General features: G+C 38.2%; 1 protein-coding gene across 7 annotated transcripts in view; it reads right to left on the reverse strand.

The window, feature by feature from the left end:
* The window catches only part of FRYL (FRY like transcription coactivator), a 246,337-nt gene that overhangs the window by 143,240 nt on the left and 86,688 nt on the right, over nucleotides 1-16,409 (reverse strand). Inside the window, exon 4 of one of the 7 annotated variants that reach the window (XM_032632197.1) lies at nucleotides 4,735-4,802. The exons of the other annotated variants lie outside the window; for them this stretch is intronic. The gene's annotated coding sequence lies outside the window, so the exon portion shown is untranslated. The remainder of the gene's footprint in view (nucleotides 1-4,734; nucleotides 4,803-16,409) is intronic. 7 annotated transcript variants of the gene reach the window in all.

Consider the following 16,409-nt stretch of genomic DNA (forward strand, 5'->3'; position numbering starts at 1 on the left):
ATTGTGTCCTGATTTGCAGCATTTGCTAATTTCCATCATGGAAATACTCCCATCATGGCTGATTTCAAGCCGCCGATAATTTAACAACCAGATGGTAAAATTCCTGGCAGGAACCAGGTGCAAAACACCACATCAAGTTACTGTTCATGTATGACAAGGAAACTGACTTCTAATTAAAGTCGATTGTCCCATTTGAATGGAATGTGAACTTAGGTTCTCAGTTTAAGAACTTTCAGATCAGTGGCTTTACTTCCTCCACAACTGCCAGATTTTGACATATCATTTTTTCTTCCTTAAAAGTCTATATTATTAACATACTCTTTGCTTAGAATAACTATTTGCCAAATCAAGTACTTCTGTTGCTCTTCAAATTCATTTATATAAAATGGGCTAAAAAGAAAAAGTGTCCCCATTTTGATCAGATATATATTTACCTCTATTTTCTTTTAACTCTCTTTCAGTTATATTCACTCCATTTAAATCTGTCTTGGGGTGTTATACAACAAAAATTTTTAAATTCTTCCTCAACGTTTAATCAGTTCTTCTCAGTACCTTTACTAAAATTTTGTCACTGATTTTATTATCATAAACTAAATTCATACTCAAATATGCTTCCTATTCTGCTCATTAACAATCAGCTTTTGTATCAGTACCATTCTTTTAATTATTGTAAGTTTTCATAATAGTGTTTATCATCTGTTGGCACAAATACTCCTGGTGTACTCATTATCTTCAGGAATTTCTCACCTATTGTCATTCACTTACACTTCCAAACTTATGCATACTTTCACAAAATAATTAGAAGAAAATTGACATCTTAATTAAGACGTCTTATCTAGAACCTGGCATACCCTCACTAATTTGTCTTCTTTCATGTACCCAAAGGAAAATGTATACTTTCCTTCATAGGGGAATCTCTTTAATTCTTATTAATTCTGTTCCTAAATACTTTAAGTGTCTATTCTATGTGAATGAAATCATTTTCCTCACTACTCAGTCCAACTTATTTTGCTCCTGGATGAATTTCAATGGATAGAAAAATTAAGACTTTTGCTTGTTCTTTGGACAGCTGTTCCTAAAATGTTTATTTATCCTAGGCTAAACTATTCCCATTGAAAACAATTTCTAAACATAGAAGTCCTATGACATCTTTGGCACATTTCCAATGTTTTTTACTTGTAATCTACTACAGAAATATCGCTTATTATAAAGCTGAAGAAAAATGACCTATCATCTAAATAATCCATTATTCACTCAGTCAGAGTCTCCCTGAGGTTATTATTTTCCTGTAGTCTTCTGAACCTTCAGAAGCCCGCCTAAGAAACTCTTCTAAAAATTTAGAAATAATGTGGTATTTTTAAAATATGCATGGACCTAGGAGTCAGAAGACAAGAGCCCTGGACTCTTGGCTACTGAATATCATTATAATCTTGGTCAAAACATTTAACCTCTCTAAGCTCTGCTTCCCCACCAGAAAATGAACGAGTTGAGTTATATCTCAACTGTGGGTATGGTATCAGAAGCAACAAAAAAGTTGTTTTCATTTTTGTTCTCCACTCTTCTGCCCATAAAAATATTCACTGCCAGTGAAAAACCTATTGTGGCAAAATCTTCTCCTCTGGCCAGACATGAACCAGGGCCTCACCATAGGATAGCCCTAAAGTGAAAATATGAACACCAGAATCCTGCAGCAAACATACCCAGTTGTTTCATCCAGCAAACATACCTAGACCCAGGGCTTGGCAGAGGTAAACAACTGCATATGGTTGTGCAGCCATTTTTCTTAGAATTCCAAGAAGACGAGCAGAATCTAAATAGGTGGGCTGAGTCCTCTATACCCCTGAGGCTGATATGACTTAAACAAACCAAGAACAAAGGGGCTTCCTCTCAATATCTTAATTGATAGCTAACTAAGGCTCACAGAGACAGATCCTGCTTTCCCTTCCATCACTCTTGGGATTATACTTTAAAATAGTACTGTAGCTGTATGGCTCACACACTTAATTAGCTGACAAAGAAATACAACTGCACACCTACTGGTATCCAGCCGCCAGAGACAAAGGAAACAAATAAAATATTTACCATTCACCAGCAGCAAATATTATCATAGGTTTCAAGACACCAAATCTATTTCAATTAAAACAAATTAAACAAAGATGCTGATTCTTGCTTTATTATTCAACACCATCCTGAAGGTTATGGGATGATATAAGTAAATGCAGTAATACAAGAAAATGAAATCATTGTTATAAATATTGAAAAAGAAGACATGAAATGTCTTTATTAACTAGCAATTATGTAGGAATGAAAATCGATAAAAACCTATTCACAAATATAAATAGGCAGGGATACATTTAATAAAAAAGCATAGGACTTATATAAAAGAAAATTCAAGAACTTCTTAAAGAACATAAAAAGAAGACATGGGGCTTCCCTGGTGGCGCAGTGGTTGAGAGTCCACCTGCCAATGCAGGGGACACGGGTTCGTGCCCCGGTCTGGGAAGATCCCGCATGCCGTGGAGCGGCTGGGCCCGTGAGCCATGGCCACTGAGCCTGCGCGTCCGGAGCCTGTGCTCCCCAATGGGAGAGGCCACAACAGTGAGAGGCCCACGTATGGCAAAAAAAAAAAAGAAGACATGAACAAAGGTAAGGACATACTTATAGATAAAAACATTTGTTATTATGTGTCAATTCTCACAAAATTAATACATTAATTAGTACAATTCCAATTAAGATTTCAGTACTATTTTGTTTAGGTTGTATTGGATAAAATTATCTTAGAATATACTAGGAGGAATAAATACCTAAGAACAGCTAAAAAAAATTATTTAGAAAGAATATAAACACTATTCTCTAAATCAGAAGATAACTATAATCAGAACAGATTATAACTATAATCAAAACATGTATCAAAATATAACATAAAATGTTGAACATCACTAATCACCAGGGAAATGCAAATCAAAATCACACTGAGATACCATCTCACACCTGTCAGAATGGCTATCATCAAAAAGACCACAAATAACAAATGTTGGCAAGGATGTGGAGAAAAGGGAACCCTTGTACACTGTTGGTGGGAATGTAAATTGGTGCAGCCACTGTGGAAAACAATATGGAGGTTTCTCAAAAATCTAAAAATAGAACTACCATGTGACCAAGCAATTCCACTCCTGGGTATATATCTGAAAAAAGCAAAAACACTAATTCAAAAAGATACGTGCACCCCAATGTTCACAGCAGCATTGATAACAATTGCCAAGACATGGAAGCAACCTAAGTGTCCATCAACAGATGAATAGATAAAGAAGATATGGCGTGTGTATATATATATGTAAGTATGTGTATACGGAATACTACTCACCCATAAAAAACAATGAAATTTTGCCATTTGCAACAACATGGATGGACCTGGAGGACATTATGCTAGGAAAAGTAAATCAGACAGAGAAAGACAAATACTGTATGGTATTACTTATATGTGGAATCTAAAATACAACTAACTAGTGAATATAACAAAAAAAAAGCAGACTCACAGATATAGAGAACAAACTAGTGGTTACCAGTGTGAAGAGGGAAGGGGAGAGGGGCAATATAGTGGTAGGGGATTAAGAGGTACAAACTATTACATATAAATAAGCTACAAGGATACAATGTACAACACAGGGAATATAGCCAATATTTTGTGACTACAGAGTACAACCTTTAAAAATTGTGAATCACTATACTGTACACCTGTAACTTATGTAATATTGTACATCAAATATACTTCAATTAATAAAAACTTAGTAAAATGGGTAAATATATATATATAATGACTATATCAGAACACAATGTAAAACTAATCAACTTAGTGAATATTAAGTACAGATAAATTAGATTAATATAAAAGATTAGAGAACCTCCCAAAAATCCCAGAATAAGAATTCAACATAGGCAAAATTAGAGGGGAGGGAATGATTTATTTAGTAATAATGTTGGACTATCTTCCTACTCATCTGCAGAAAAATAAACATAATATATTCAAAAACCAAATTCCAGATGGATATGAAGTAAAAATGTTTTAAAGTCTTAGAAAAAAAAATTCAAAGTCAACATGTATAATCCAGGAGAGAGGAGACTTTTAGCCAAGACAGAAAGTCCAAAATTATTAAAAAATAAAAAGAGAGAGAGAGAGAGAAAGAAAAAGATGAATGTACTCAACCAAATAAAAATTTTAAATATTTATAAGGCAAATGATACCATAAACAAGAAAGGACAAAGTCGGGGAAAAAACAGAATGCAGATGACAGAAAATATAAAATATTCAAAGAGCTCTTACAAATTTATAAAAAACGACAACACAACAGAGAAAAAACTGGCAAAAGACATAATTAGGCAGTTCACATAAGAACCAATCTAAGAAGACAACAAACATATGAAAAAATATTCAAACTTTGTAATGCCCAGAAAATGAAAATCAAACTAGCAGTGAGCTTTCATTTTATACACAAATGTTAAATTTGTGCCAAATATTAAAAAGAATAATTGGATCTACTGCTGGCAAGGTATAGGGAAATTAACACTTAGCACACTGCTGATGGAAATGTCATGTCCACCTAACTACAGTCCAGTAGGGTGGACAAAAGGATGAGTATTCTGGCCCCTAGAGCAGAGCATGACAGATATAAATTTCTTAGATCTTTAGGCTCTTCCACGCAACTTCCTGATTACAATTCAGCTTTTATGACCTACCTCACAGGAGAGCAAAGAATGGTCTGCCAGCTCCAGCATTAATGTTCATTCACTTGGCGTATTTCTCACTGTAAATTAGTAAATTGGCAAACATAAAAGCTTGTCTCTGTCAGACTGTTTATAACAATTCTGCCCTCTGGAAAAGATTTCATATCCACTTGCAGCATTCTGGCTAAGTCAAGTTTTCTGACCTGATGCTGGTCCTTGCCAGCCTTCTCTGGCAACTCCTTAAATCAGAATCAAAATCTTTGGAGGGAGGCCCAGGCATCTGTATGTTTTTGAAAACCCCCTAAGGTGGCTCTACTGTGCAGCCAGGGTGAAAACCACTGCCTTCCACTATTCTTCTAAAGCAGAACAGTTGGTTCTATACAATGATTTTACTTAAAACTAATTCTGATGATAAACTTTGAAAAACACCGTAAACAAGGAAACCTACTTATATAAAACCACAAATAATATCCATCAGCAATTCAGAGAGAGTTAAATGAATGCATGTCAGGGACAAAGCTCTAGGAAGCAAAGTGAAGGATCGTTCATAAGATAATTCAAAAACCTAACTTTAAAAACTATAGGCCAATATCACTGATGAACACAGATGCAAAAATCCTCAACAAAATACTAGCAAACAATCCAACAGCACATTAAAAGGATCATACACCATGATCAAGTGGGGTTTATTCCAGGAATGCAAGGATTCTTCAATATATGCAAATCAATCAACGTGATACACCACACTAATAAATTGAAGGAGAAAAACCATATGATCATCTAAATAGATGCAGAGAAAGCTTTTGACAAAATTCAACACCCATTTATGATAAAAACCCTGCAGAAAGTAGGCATAGAGGGAACTTTCCTCAACATAATAAAGGCCATATATGACAAGCCCACAGCCAACATCGTCCTCAATGGTGAAAAACTGAAAGCATTTCCACTAAGATCAGGAACAAGACAAGGCTGCCCACTCTCACCACTCTTATTCAACATAGTTTTGGAAGTTTTAGCCACAACAGTCAGAGAAGAAAAGGAAATAAAAGGAATCCAAATCGGAAAAGAAGAAGTAAAGCTGTCACTCTTTGCAGATGACATGATACTATATATAGAGGATCCTAAAGATGCTACCAGAAAACTACTAGAGCTAATCAGTGAATTTGGTAAAGTGGCAGGATACAAAATTAATGCACAGAAATCTCTGGCATTCCTATATACTAATGATGAAAAATCTGAAAGTGAAAACAAGAAAACACTCCCATTTACCATTGCAACAAAAAGAATAAAATATCTAGGAATAAACCTACCGAAGGAGACAAAAGATCTGTATGCAGAAAATTATAAGACACGGATGAAAGAAATTAAAGATGATACAAATAGATGGAGAGATATACCATGTTCTTGGATTGGAAGAATCAACATTGTGAAAATGACTCTACTACCCAAAGCAATCTACAGATTCAATGCAATCCCTATCAAACTACCACTGGCATTTTTCACAGAACTAGAACAAAAAATTTCACAATTTGTATGGAAACACAAAAGACCCCAAACAGCCAAAGCAATCTGGAGAATGAAAAACGGAGCTGGAGGAATCAGGCTCCCTGACTTCAGACTATACTACAAAGCTACAGTAATCAAGACAGTATGATACCGGCACAAAAACAGAAATATAGATCAATGGAACAGGATAGAAAGCCCAGAGATAAACCCACGCACATATGGTCACCTTATCTTTGATAAAGGAGGCAGGAATGTACAGTGGAGAAAGGACAGCCCCTTCAATAAGTGGTGCTGGGAAAACTGGACAGGTACATGTAAAAGTGTGAGATTAGATCACTCCCTAACACCATACACAAAAATAAGCTCAAAATGGATTAAAGACCTAAATGTAAGGCTAGAAACTATCAAACTCTTAGAGGAAAACATAGGCAGAACACTCTATGACATAAATCACAGCAAGATCCTTTTTGACCCACCTCCCAGAGAAATAGAAATAAAAACAAAAATAAATGGGACCTAATGAAACCTCAAAGCTTTTGCACAGCAAAGGAAACCATAAACAAGACCAAAAGACAACCCTCAGAATGGGAGAGAGTATTTGCAAATGAAGCAACTGACAAAGGATTAATCTCCAAAATTTACAAGCAGCTCATGCAGCTCAATAACAAAAAAACAAACAACCCAATCCAAAAATGGGCAGAAGACCTAAATAGACATTTCTCCAAAGATATACCGACTGCCAACAAACACATGAAAGAATGCTCAGCATCATTCATCATTAGAGAAATGCAAATCAAAACTACAATGAGATATCATCTCACACAGGTCAGAATGGCCATCATCAAAAAATCTAGAAACAATAAATGCTGGAGAGGGTGTGGAGAAAAGGGAACACTCTTGCACTGCTGGTGGGAATGTGAATTGGTATAGCCACTGTGGAGAACAGTATGGAGGTTCCTTAAAAAACTACAAATAGAACTACCATATGAACCAGCAATCCCACTACTGGGCATATACCCTGAGAAAACCATAATTCCAAAGGAGTCATGTACCAACATGTTCACTGCAGCTCTATTTACAATAGCCAGGAGATGGAGACGACTTAAGTGTCCATCATCAGATGAATGGATAAAGAAGATGTGGCACATATATACAATGGAATATTACTCAGCCATACAAAGAAACGAAACTGAGCTATTTGTAATGAGGTGGATGGACCTAGAGTCTGTCATACAGAGTGAAGTAAGTCAGAAAGAGAAAGACAAATACCGTATGCTAACACATATATATGGAATTTAAGAAAAAAAAATGTCATGAACCTAGGGGTAAGACAGGAATAAAGACACAGACCTACTAGAGAATGGACTTGAGGATATGGGGAGGGGGAAGGGTAAGCTGTGACAAAGTGAGAGAGTGGCATTACATATATACATTACCAAACGTAAAATAGATAGCTAGTGGGAAGCAGCCGCATAGCCCAGGGATATCAGCTCGGTGCTTTGTGACCACATAGAGGGGTGGGATAGGGAGGGTGGGAGGGAGGGAGACGCAAGAGGGAAGAAATATGGGAACATCGTAAAATAGATAGCTAGTGGGAAGCAGCCGCATAGCCCAGGGATATCAGCTCGGTGCTTTGTGACCACATAGAGGGGTGGGATAGGGAGGGTGGGAGGGAGGGAGACGCAAGAGGGAAGAAATATGGGAACATATGTATAACTGATTCACTTTGTTATAAAGCAGAAAGTAACACACCATTGTAAAGCAATTATACTCCAATAAAGATGTAAAATAAATAAATAAAGTTATAGTAAAAATTTAAAAAAAAAAAGTCATACAGAGGACTTCCCTGGTGGCACAGTGGTTAAGAATCCTCCTGCCAATGCAGGGGACATGGGTTCAAGCCCTGGCCCAGGAAGATCCCACGCGCCACAACTACTGAGCCTGCGCTCTAGAGCCCGCAAGCCGCAACTACTGAAGCCCGCGCACCTAGCACCCGTGCTCTGCAAGAGAAGCCACAACAATGAGAAGCCCACGCACTGCAATGAAGACGCAACACAACCAAAAATAAAAACAAATAAATAAATAAAACTTTTTTTAAAAGTCATACATAGTTCTTCCAGTTCATACTAGAAATCTTGATGAACTGATTTCTCTCTCAGCGTTTCAGCCACTTCTCTTTACTCACTGTCCGTGACCCAAACCACATATCTTGGTGCCCAATGAATCCTCTGTCTTTCATTAGCTGTGATTTCAAAGGGAAAAGTTTCAATGATCTAAACTTCATTGATTCCTCCCTGTGCCCTGTATTCCATATCTAGTCTACCCATCAAATCCCATCACTACTAAAAGTAATCCCCCCATCCTTTTTCTGCATAGCTAAATTTTAAGTTTAGGTCCTAATAACAGTCTATGTAAACTCCTGAAAAGTCTTCCTTCACAGTTATCCCTGCCTCTTAGCAGATGAAATATCGACTTCACATAGCAGCCGAAGGGACTACTTTACACTTGAACCATTACTAGGCTCTTATATATCAAACCATGGTAATCCAGTGCCTCTGCACGCTGCATAGAAATGCACCGCTAATTACCTTCAGGAATATTACTAAAGCCATTTTGTTGGAACATTATTTTCTTTTCTTCCATAGTCTCCCTACGATAAAAATGGCTCATTCATATACTGCTCCAAATTTTTACATGAATTTTCTTCAACTTTTTTTTTTTCAAAACAATTTTTTAAGAGCAGCTTTAGGCTCACAGCTAAATTGAGAGGAAGGTACAGAGATTTCCCATAAACCTCCTGCTCCCACACATGCATCCTTCCCCCATTATCAACATCTCCTGGTACATCTGCTACAGTTCATGAATCTATATCGGCACATCCTCACCCAAAATCCATAGTTTATATTAGGGTTCACTCTTTGTGTTGTACATTCCATAGGGCTGAACAAATGTATCAACCACTGTAGTATCATACAGAGCAGTTCCACTGTCCTAAAAATCCTCTGTGTGCCACCTACTCAGCCCTCCCTCTCCCCAGCCCCTGGCAATCACTCATTTTACCGTCTCCATAATTTTGCCTTTTCCAGAATGTCACATAGTTGGAAACATACACTATGTAGCCTTTTAGACTGGCTTCTTTCACTTAATAATATGCAATTTGGCTTTCTCCATGTCTTTTCATGGCTTGATAGCTCATTTCATTTTACCACTGGATAATATTCCATAGTCTGGATGTACCACAGTTTATTCATTTACCTACTCAAGGACATCTTGGTTGCCGAGTTGTGGCAATTATGAATAAAGCTGCTATCAACATCAGTGAAGCTTATTTTAAACAAAAAAGAGCCATTAAATGCATATAATGTAAATCTGTTGTTATTATGTTACATTGTTACTATATTGCATGTTAATGGACATTAATTTATTCTTCAATTTTTATGAATGCCTTTGCGAGCTACTTTCTGCATCACATGGATCAATATATACAACTGAAAAATATAACTTCTAAAACATTTCACATGATTTTCTGCTATGAACTACCATCACATTTTATAATTCATCATCTAGTAGAAACAGGTCTGACAATTCAGAATTTGGTTTCTATAGCCTTCCCCATTCAAAGGGATTTCTCTTTTTGTAAAAACCCTTAAGATTCACCTGGTTGAAAACAAAATCCCATGTGACTGGCTCTGCTCTCAGGCCATCATGGCGTCTTCCAGTGGGAAGGGAGTCAGGGCACCAGAGGCTCCTGGCTGCGGGCCCCAGCCGCTCACCCGGGACCTGGTAGACTCCATGGACAACGAGGAGGGGCTGTACATGGCGGCCGAGCGGTGTCCACTGTGCAATACCACCCGCCAGCAGCTGACCTGCACCAAGTGCGTCCAGAGAGGTGATTTAGTCTACTCTGATCGCCATGACCGTGAACGGTTTATAGACAACAAGGAAAGGTTAAGCCAACTTAAGAGTAAGCAAGAAGAATTTCAAAAAGAAGTGTTAGGGACTTCCCTGGTGGCGCAGTGGTTAGGACTCCACCCTCCCAATGCAGGGGCCTGGGTTCAACCCCTGGTCAGGGAACTAGATACCACAAGCATGCCTCAACTAAGAGTTCACATACCACAACTAAGGAGCCAGTGAGCCGCAACTAAGACCCAGTGCAACCAAATAAAAAAAAGAAGAAGAAGTGTTAAAGCCTATGGAAGGAAAATGGATAACAGATCAGCTGGGGACACAGGTTCAATCCCTGGTCGGGGAGCTATGATCCCACATGCCGAGGGGCAACAAAGCCCGCGTTCCACAACTAGAGAGAAGCCTGCGCACCGTGAAAGATCCCGCATGTCGCAAGGGAGATCCCATGTGCCGCAGCTAAGACCCGACACAGCCAAATTAATTAATTAAAATATATATATATATATATATATATATATATATATGCATTAAAAAAAGAATTACTTAAAAAAATAAAATACTCATCAAAAAAAACCCCTTAAAATTTCACTCACTTCAGCAAAATTTTTTTTAAATAGCATGAATAAAAACCAACTAGTGGACCCAAAATAAAATTTTCAGAAATAACAGGCACTGTTCTGTAACATCCTGCATTAATAGATTAGGAGGAGGAATAAGAGAACACTGCCCATTCCACCCTGCAAAATGTTAAGCAACTATGACTTTTCAATGTGATAATGAGATTGTAAACATGGTTACCTCCAGAAAAGAAGTCTAAGGGCTTGGCCAGTAGTGAAACTGTCTAAAACTCAATGATTTGGGGTATAAACACTATAACAGGCCAGATACCTGTCAGATGTTATACTTAAAATATTCAGCAATCAGGACAGAGGGAGAGTCAGGACAGCTTCTGGCTGTAAATACCAGTACAGCCATAAGGATGCATTATAGCTGAATATCAGCAACACTGAAGGTAATGAAAAATCTAGTAATGGAGGCAGAATGTGGTATCTAAAGAGTCTGAGAACAGGTAAAAAGCACCAGGTGATCCAAGAAATAACAAGAGATATGGCAGTTAGACAGATTCATAATGCAAAGTCTAAGAACAGGATATATATGGCCATGCACCTAGGGAGGTGGGTTTAATCATTAAAAAGGTATGTCAGCAGAACTTGATTCTCATCCAGTTTTACTTCTGTTTTCGGATGAGAACTTCATTCTCTTGAAGGGCAAAGCAGGGTCTCATATTTGGAAGAAATGGAAAACCAAAGATTTTGACAAGGCAAGGCTCAGGAAGGAGGAAGTACCATTAATAGAGGTGGAGCCTTTGACACAAGAATGGGTAGCAGCCCAGACATTGGAACTGATGAATAAAACCAAGCCAAAACTCATAGTGAGGTTAGGCTGATGCTGAGCTGTCTAGACTAGCGAGCTAGGGCTCTCCCAAACCAACGTCCCATCTTAGCATAGGACTGGACCCAGGATCTGATATAAGACTGAGTCTACACATGACTACAACAGAAGGTACAAACAGGAAAAGGTTGTGACATCAGGATTTATGGAATAGTGGGTCCGAAACTTACCATACATATTACACTGACCTTTTTGAATACTCTCAGACACCTAGGAATACTGTGACCATCTGTGTTGCAGTTTCCTGATTTCAAATTTCCTATCTAATTATTAGATTATGTATCAAATTTAAAACAAATCATGAAACCAAATACTTAATGAGTTAGATAATCAGTTGCACTTCTCACAACACAAAATGTTTAGACTTGAAGATAAAATCTGTCTTTTGTCAAATGAAGTAAACCTAGCTTAAGGAGTCAGAACATTTAAAACAAAATTGGAGAAAGCAGGCTCATGATTCCTAAACTCAATGATATCTGCAGCTCGGAACTCCAAACTCAGGGACCATCACAGACTTCAACTGTTCCCTTAACAGCACACTGAGTTGGCTGCCTTGTCTAGGCTTCATTTTTTAAAGCAGACAGATTTTTCTGAGGGATGAGAGGTTATCTGGGCACTAAGCAGTAGGTGATTCTTTTTCACTATGACCGATGGATACATCTCTGAAGTTAATGTCAATGAGAACATAAATTACCCTACCAAATTCACTTTATAAAAGCCTAGTTAAAAATCTCCTTTACCTCCCATATCTACCCCAAGATCTATTGTTCCTAGTCTTAAATAGTCCCCATATCCATAATTGAGTTAGTATTTTGTAAAGCATTTAGAAGAGCACCCACCCACCCATGTGGTAGGCATTACATACGTGTTCGCTAAAGAAATAACATTTGTTCCGCCTTCATCTCACATCTGGTCTACTGTAATAGCAACCTAATGCATCTCCCTATACATGCTGCAACCCTCTCTCTTCCCCCTTTTCTGTCCCCATCCCATGAAAAGTGGAAGTCAAATGAAATCATCCCAACCACTGTCACAAAAGCCATCAATGACTTCCCATGTGTTTTACGTTTAAGACCAAAATCTACAAGACAGTCTTCAAGATTCCACGTGGTCTGGCCCCTGCCAACCTCATTCCCATTACTGGCCCCATACCTCTCTGCTCCAGCCAAACTGGTCACATTTCCTCCCACCCCCCAGCACATCATACCTCTTCTGCCCACCCATACGTTCCCCGAAATTGTTAACTATTTCTTCCTTCACATTTTGCCAAAGTCTCACTAGATCAGGGAAATCTTTAAATTGAAATATGAAGGATTAAAAGAAGTTAGGTGGATAAAAAGTCTGAGTGTGTGCATGTGTATTTGATTTATTTGGGGGGGTTTTCTTTGTGCACTTTAACTTATCTGAGCCCCCTTTTACTCTACTATAAAAATGGCAATTTATCAACTGATGAATGGATAAACAAAATGTGGTATATTCATACAATGGAATATTACTCAGCCACGAAAAGTAATGAAGTCCCAATATATGCTACAAATGGAATAACCTTGGAAATATGGTAAGTGAAAGAAGACAGTCACAAAAGAACACCTGTAGTATGATTCCACATATATGAAATGTCCAGAAGAGGCAAATCCACAGAAACGGAAGTTAGATTATAGGTATGAGGTTTCCTTTTGGTGTGATAAAAATATTGAACAATTAGAAAGTGGTGATCATTGTACAACTCTGAATACACTAAAAACTACTGAATCACACACTTTAAAAGGATGAATTTTATGGTGTGTGAATTATATCACAATAAAGCTGTTATTTTTTTAAAAGCAGCAATAATAATAGTTTCCCTCAGATTGTCAGGATAACACGAGATTTAATAAAAGTATGTGTAGGGCTTCCCTGGTGGCGCAGTGGTTGAGAGTCCGCCTGCCGATGCGGCGGACACAGGTTCGTGCCCCGGTCCGGGAAGATCCCACATGCCGCGGAGCAGCTAGGCCCGTGAGCCACGGCCGCTGAGCCTGCGCGTCTGGAGCCTGTGCTCCGCAGCGGGAGATGCCACAACGGTGAGAGGCCCGCGCACCATATAAAAAAAAAAAGCATGTGTATATGTGATTGTACATACACATACACACACACACACGCACATTTACAATATGTACTTAACACAATAACAGACCCGTAAGTACTTCAAAAAATAGTACGTATTATTTTAAGCAAATAACACAGATTTTAACTGAAATTAGATGATTGCATAATTGTGCTTTTAGGATTTGGCTTTTACTATTTTTGCAATCCAGGAAAAACATCTGAGCATTAAAAACTGTTCATGAATTTTTTTCACTGTGCAAAAATTCAAGGAAATTATGCAAATTTAATTTCTTAGCACACTATATCTTATTCACATTTTAATTTATAAAACTGTGGTTAAAATAAGTCAATTTATTTCTTCTATGTCTGTGATAAAAACTGAATTCTTTGAAACACTAGCTCTCATAAAATCACGTATGCAAAATAAATTCTATAAATTAATATATTTATGAAAGGTAAGCATATTGATGATAAATGCACCTGTGACCTTAAAGCATTGCAGATAAATGACTAGATAGATCTCAGTACTGAATCTTGCCTTGTCTTATCAATTTTAGGGAACTAAGCCAATCTTTAAAATGATAACGTCTTCACTACACAGCTGGTTTAACAGAATGTTCCTGATTCAGTTTTTAAAAGAAGTAATGCCTAAAACTGTTGGCACAAAGACAAAATCCTGAATTTAGGCCATATGAATGTCACTTCACTGTTGTTACTGAAAGAAATAAGCTCCACTATAATCAAACTTCAGCAGCACCGTACCAACATTCTGCTGGCTAAGCAGGCCTTGAAACCGGAGGGCCTCTAGCAATTAGTATAAAATGCAGCCTTGAACATTAATACAAATCATGGCAAACTTATAAACATGAAACATTACCACATTTAATGATGAAGAAATATAATATACACAGCTATTAGGTTGTTTTCAATAAGAAAAATCAGATTTTTGTCTCTTTTTCCTTTTTTCTTTGGATAGGGGCAATATTTGAAATATATAACTTATTTAATGGAAAATTACTTTCCATTTCTGTTTTCTCCCTAAAAGCTATTAATAAATCAAGTTTTTCTCGGTTTTTCACAATTCACTAAATCGAATATCGTAAAATGTTATTATTATTATTTTTTTAATCACTGAGGTATCCTTTCATGCATTCCTGCTTCAGGAACTGTTCCCCTGAGAAACATCAGTAATATAATAATAATTACATAGTCTAAGAGGGCTCGTATATTTATCCTCCTGCCTTCTTTCCTATTACTAATCCATTCCAACAAAAATGACTGCAGCCCTAAGCTTTATCTTAGTTGCCTGCACATTTACCAGAAGCCAACTAAGCATTAAGTATACAAAGAAGAACAAAACCACAGTCAACCTATGCCCTCTAGGAGCTTATACTCAAGTAGCAGAGGAAGACATGAATAGCGTGCTAAGTGTAATGATACGGTAATGTTAAAGTGAAGAACAGACCTGGGGAAGCATTTAGTATCGGGCTGACTCAAGAAAGGGAGGGTCTTCAAACATGAATAAGAATTCACTGTGAAGCAGACAAAGGGGTGAGGGGTAAGAGGTAAATTCTAGGCAAAGGCAGCTGCAAATATGAAGGCATAGCATGCTCCAGGAATTGGATGAGTATGGCAAGAGAGGAGACTGACAAGGTGAGCAGGGGCTAGATGACGAAAAGCTTCATCACACAGGGGACAGGAAGACTGTGAAGTAAGGAGGGGAGAGACTCTAGGAGCAGGCATTTAGCAGGAACCCTTGGCAGCAATGGGAAAGACGCAGAGAGGACAAAAAAGAAGCAATGGCAATAACCCAGGTGATACTGAAGGCAGAGGGCTGAACTAAGGCAGGTTAAGTGGCTGTGAAGCAGAAGGCAGGAGAGACTAAGGACGCTTTAGAAGGTAGAATGACAAGTCTTGGTGAATGAGGGCTGAGACAGGGGTGTTCACTCACCCCTGGTTTCTGGCTCAGGGAGAATGTGGATGGCTGTACTGCCTACCACCACGGGGAGCATCCTATCATTCAAAACTAAACTCCAATGAACTCCTTTCCTGCTAAGTAAGTCTTCTCCATCCCCTGTGGTTCAATATGATTCCTTCCATCCCTATACTCCCTCTGCCTGTTGTGTATACCAGAAATTTGGTAAGTCATAACGCATACTCCACTTAACTGCCTTATTGTGAACTTTTCATGTATATTCCCTCTCTCTGAGTAAACTAGAAGTTCCTTATGATCAAACATCACACCTATTTGTTACTGAACAGTATATGTTCAATAAACGTTGGCTGATTCAAGTGTTGGTATCATGAAAACATCCCTAGGAAGAGACAGATAACCACTGTCCTTTTCTAGGGTCTTAAAAGTATTCTAGGGCTTCCCTGGTGGCACAGTGGTTGAGAGTCCGCCTGCCGATGCAGGGGACACGGGTTCGTGCCCTGGTCTGGGAAGACCCCACATGCCGCGGAACGGCTAGGCCTGTGAGCCATGGCCACTGAACCTGTGCGTCCGGAGCCTGTGCTCCGCAACGGGAGAGGCCACAGCAGTGAGAGGCCGGCGTTCCGCAAAAAAAAAAAAAAGTATTCTGTCTCTCTTTTTAAATACTATAAGGCTAGGTGAAAAAAAAAAAAAAAAGACATCCAGACATGCTGGTGAAATAAAAACACTCTCCCACTTTCCAGGACTAGGGCAGACATTGTTAGGGCCTTACTGAACAGTGAGACCTGTCACTTCTTTTCAATAT

This window comes from Phocoena sinus, chromosome 5, assembly GCF_008692025.1.
Source record: "Phocoena sinus isolate mPhoSin1 chromosome 5, mPhoSin1.pri, whole genome shotgun sequence".
NCBI classification, from domain to species: domain Eukaryota; kingdom Metazoa; phylum Chordata; class Mammalia; order Artiodactyla; family Phocoenidae; genus Phocoena; species Phocoena sinus.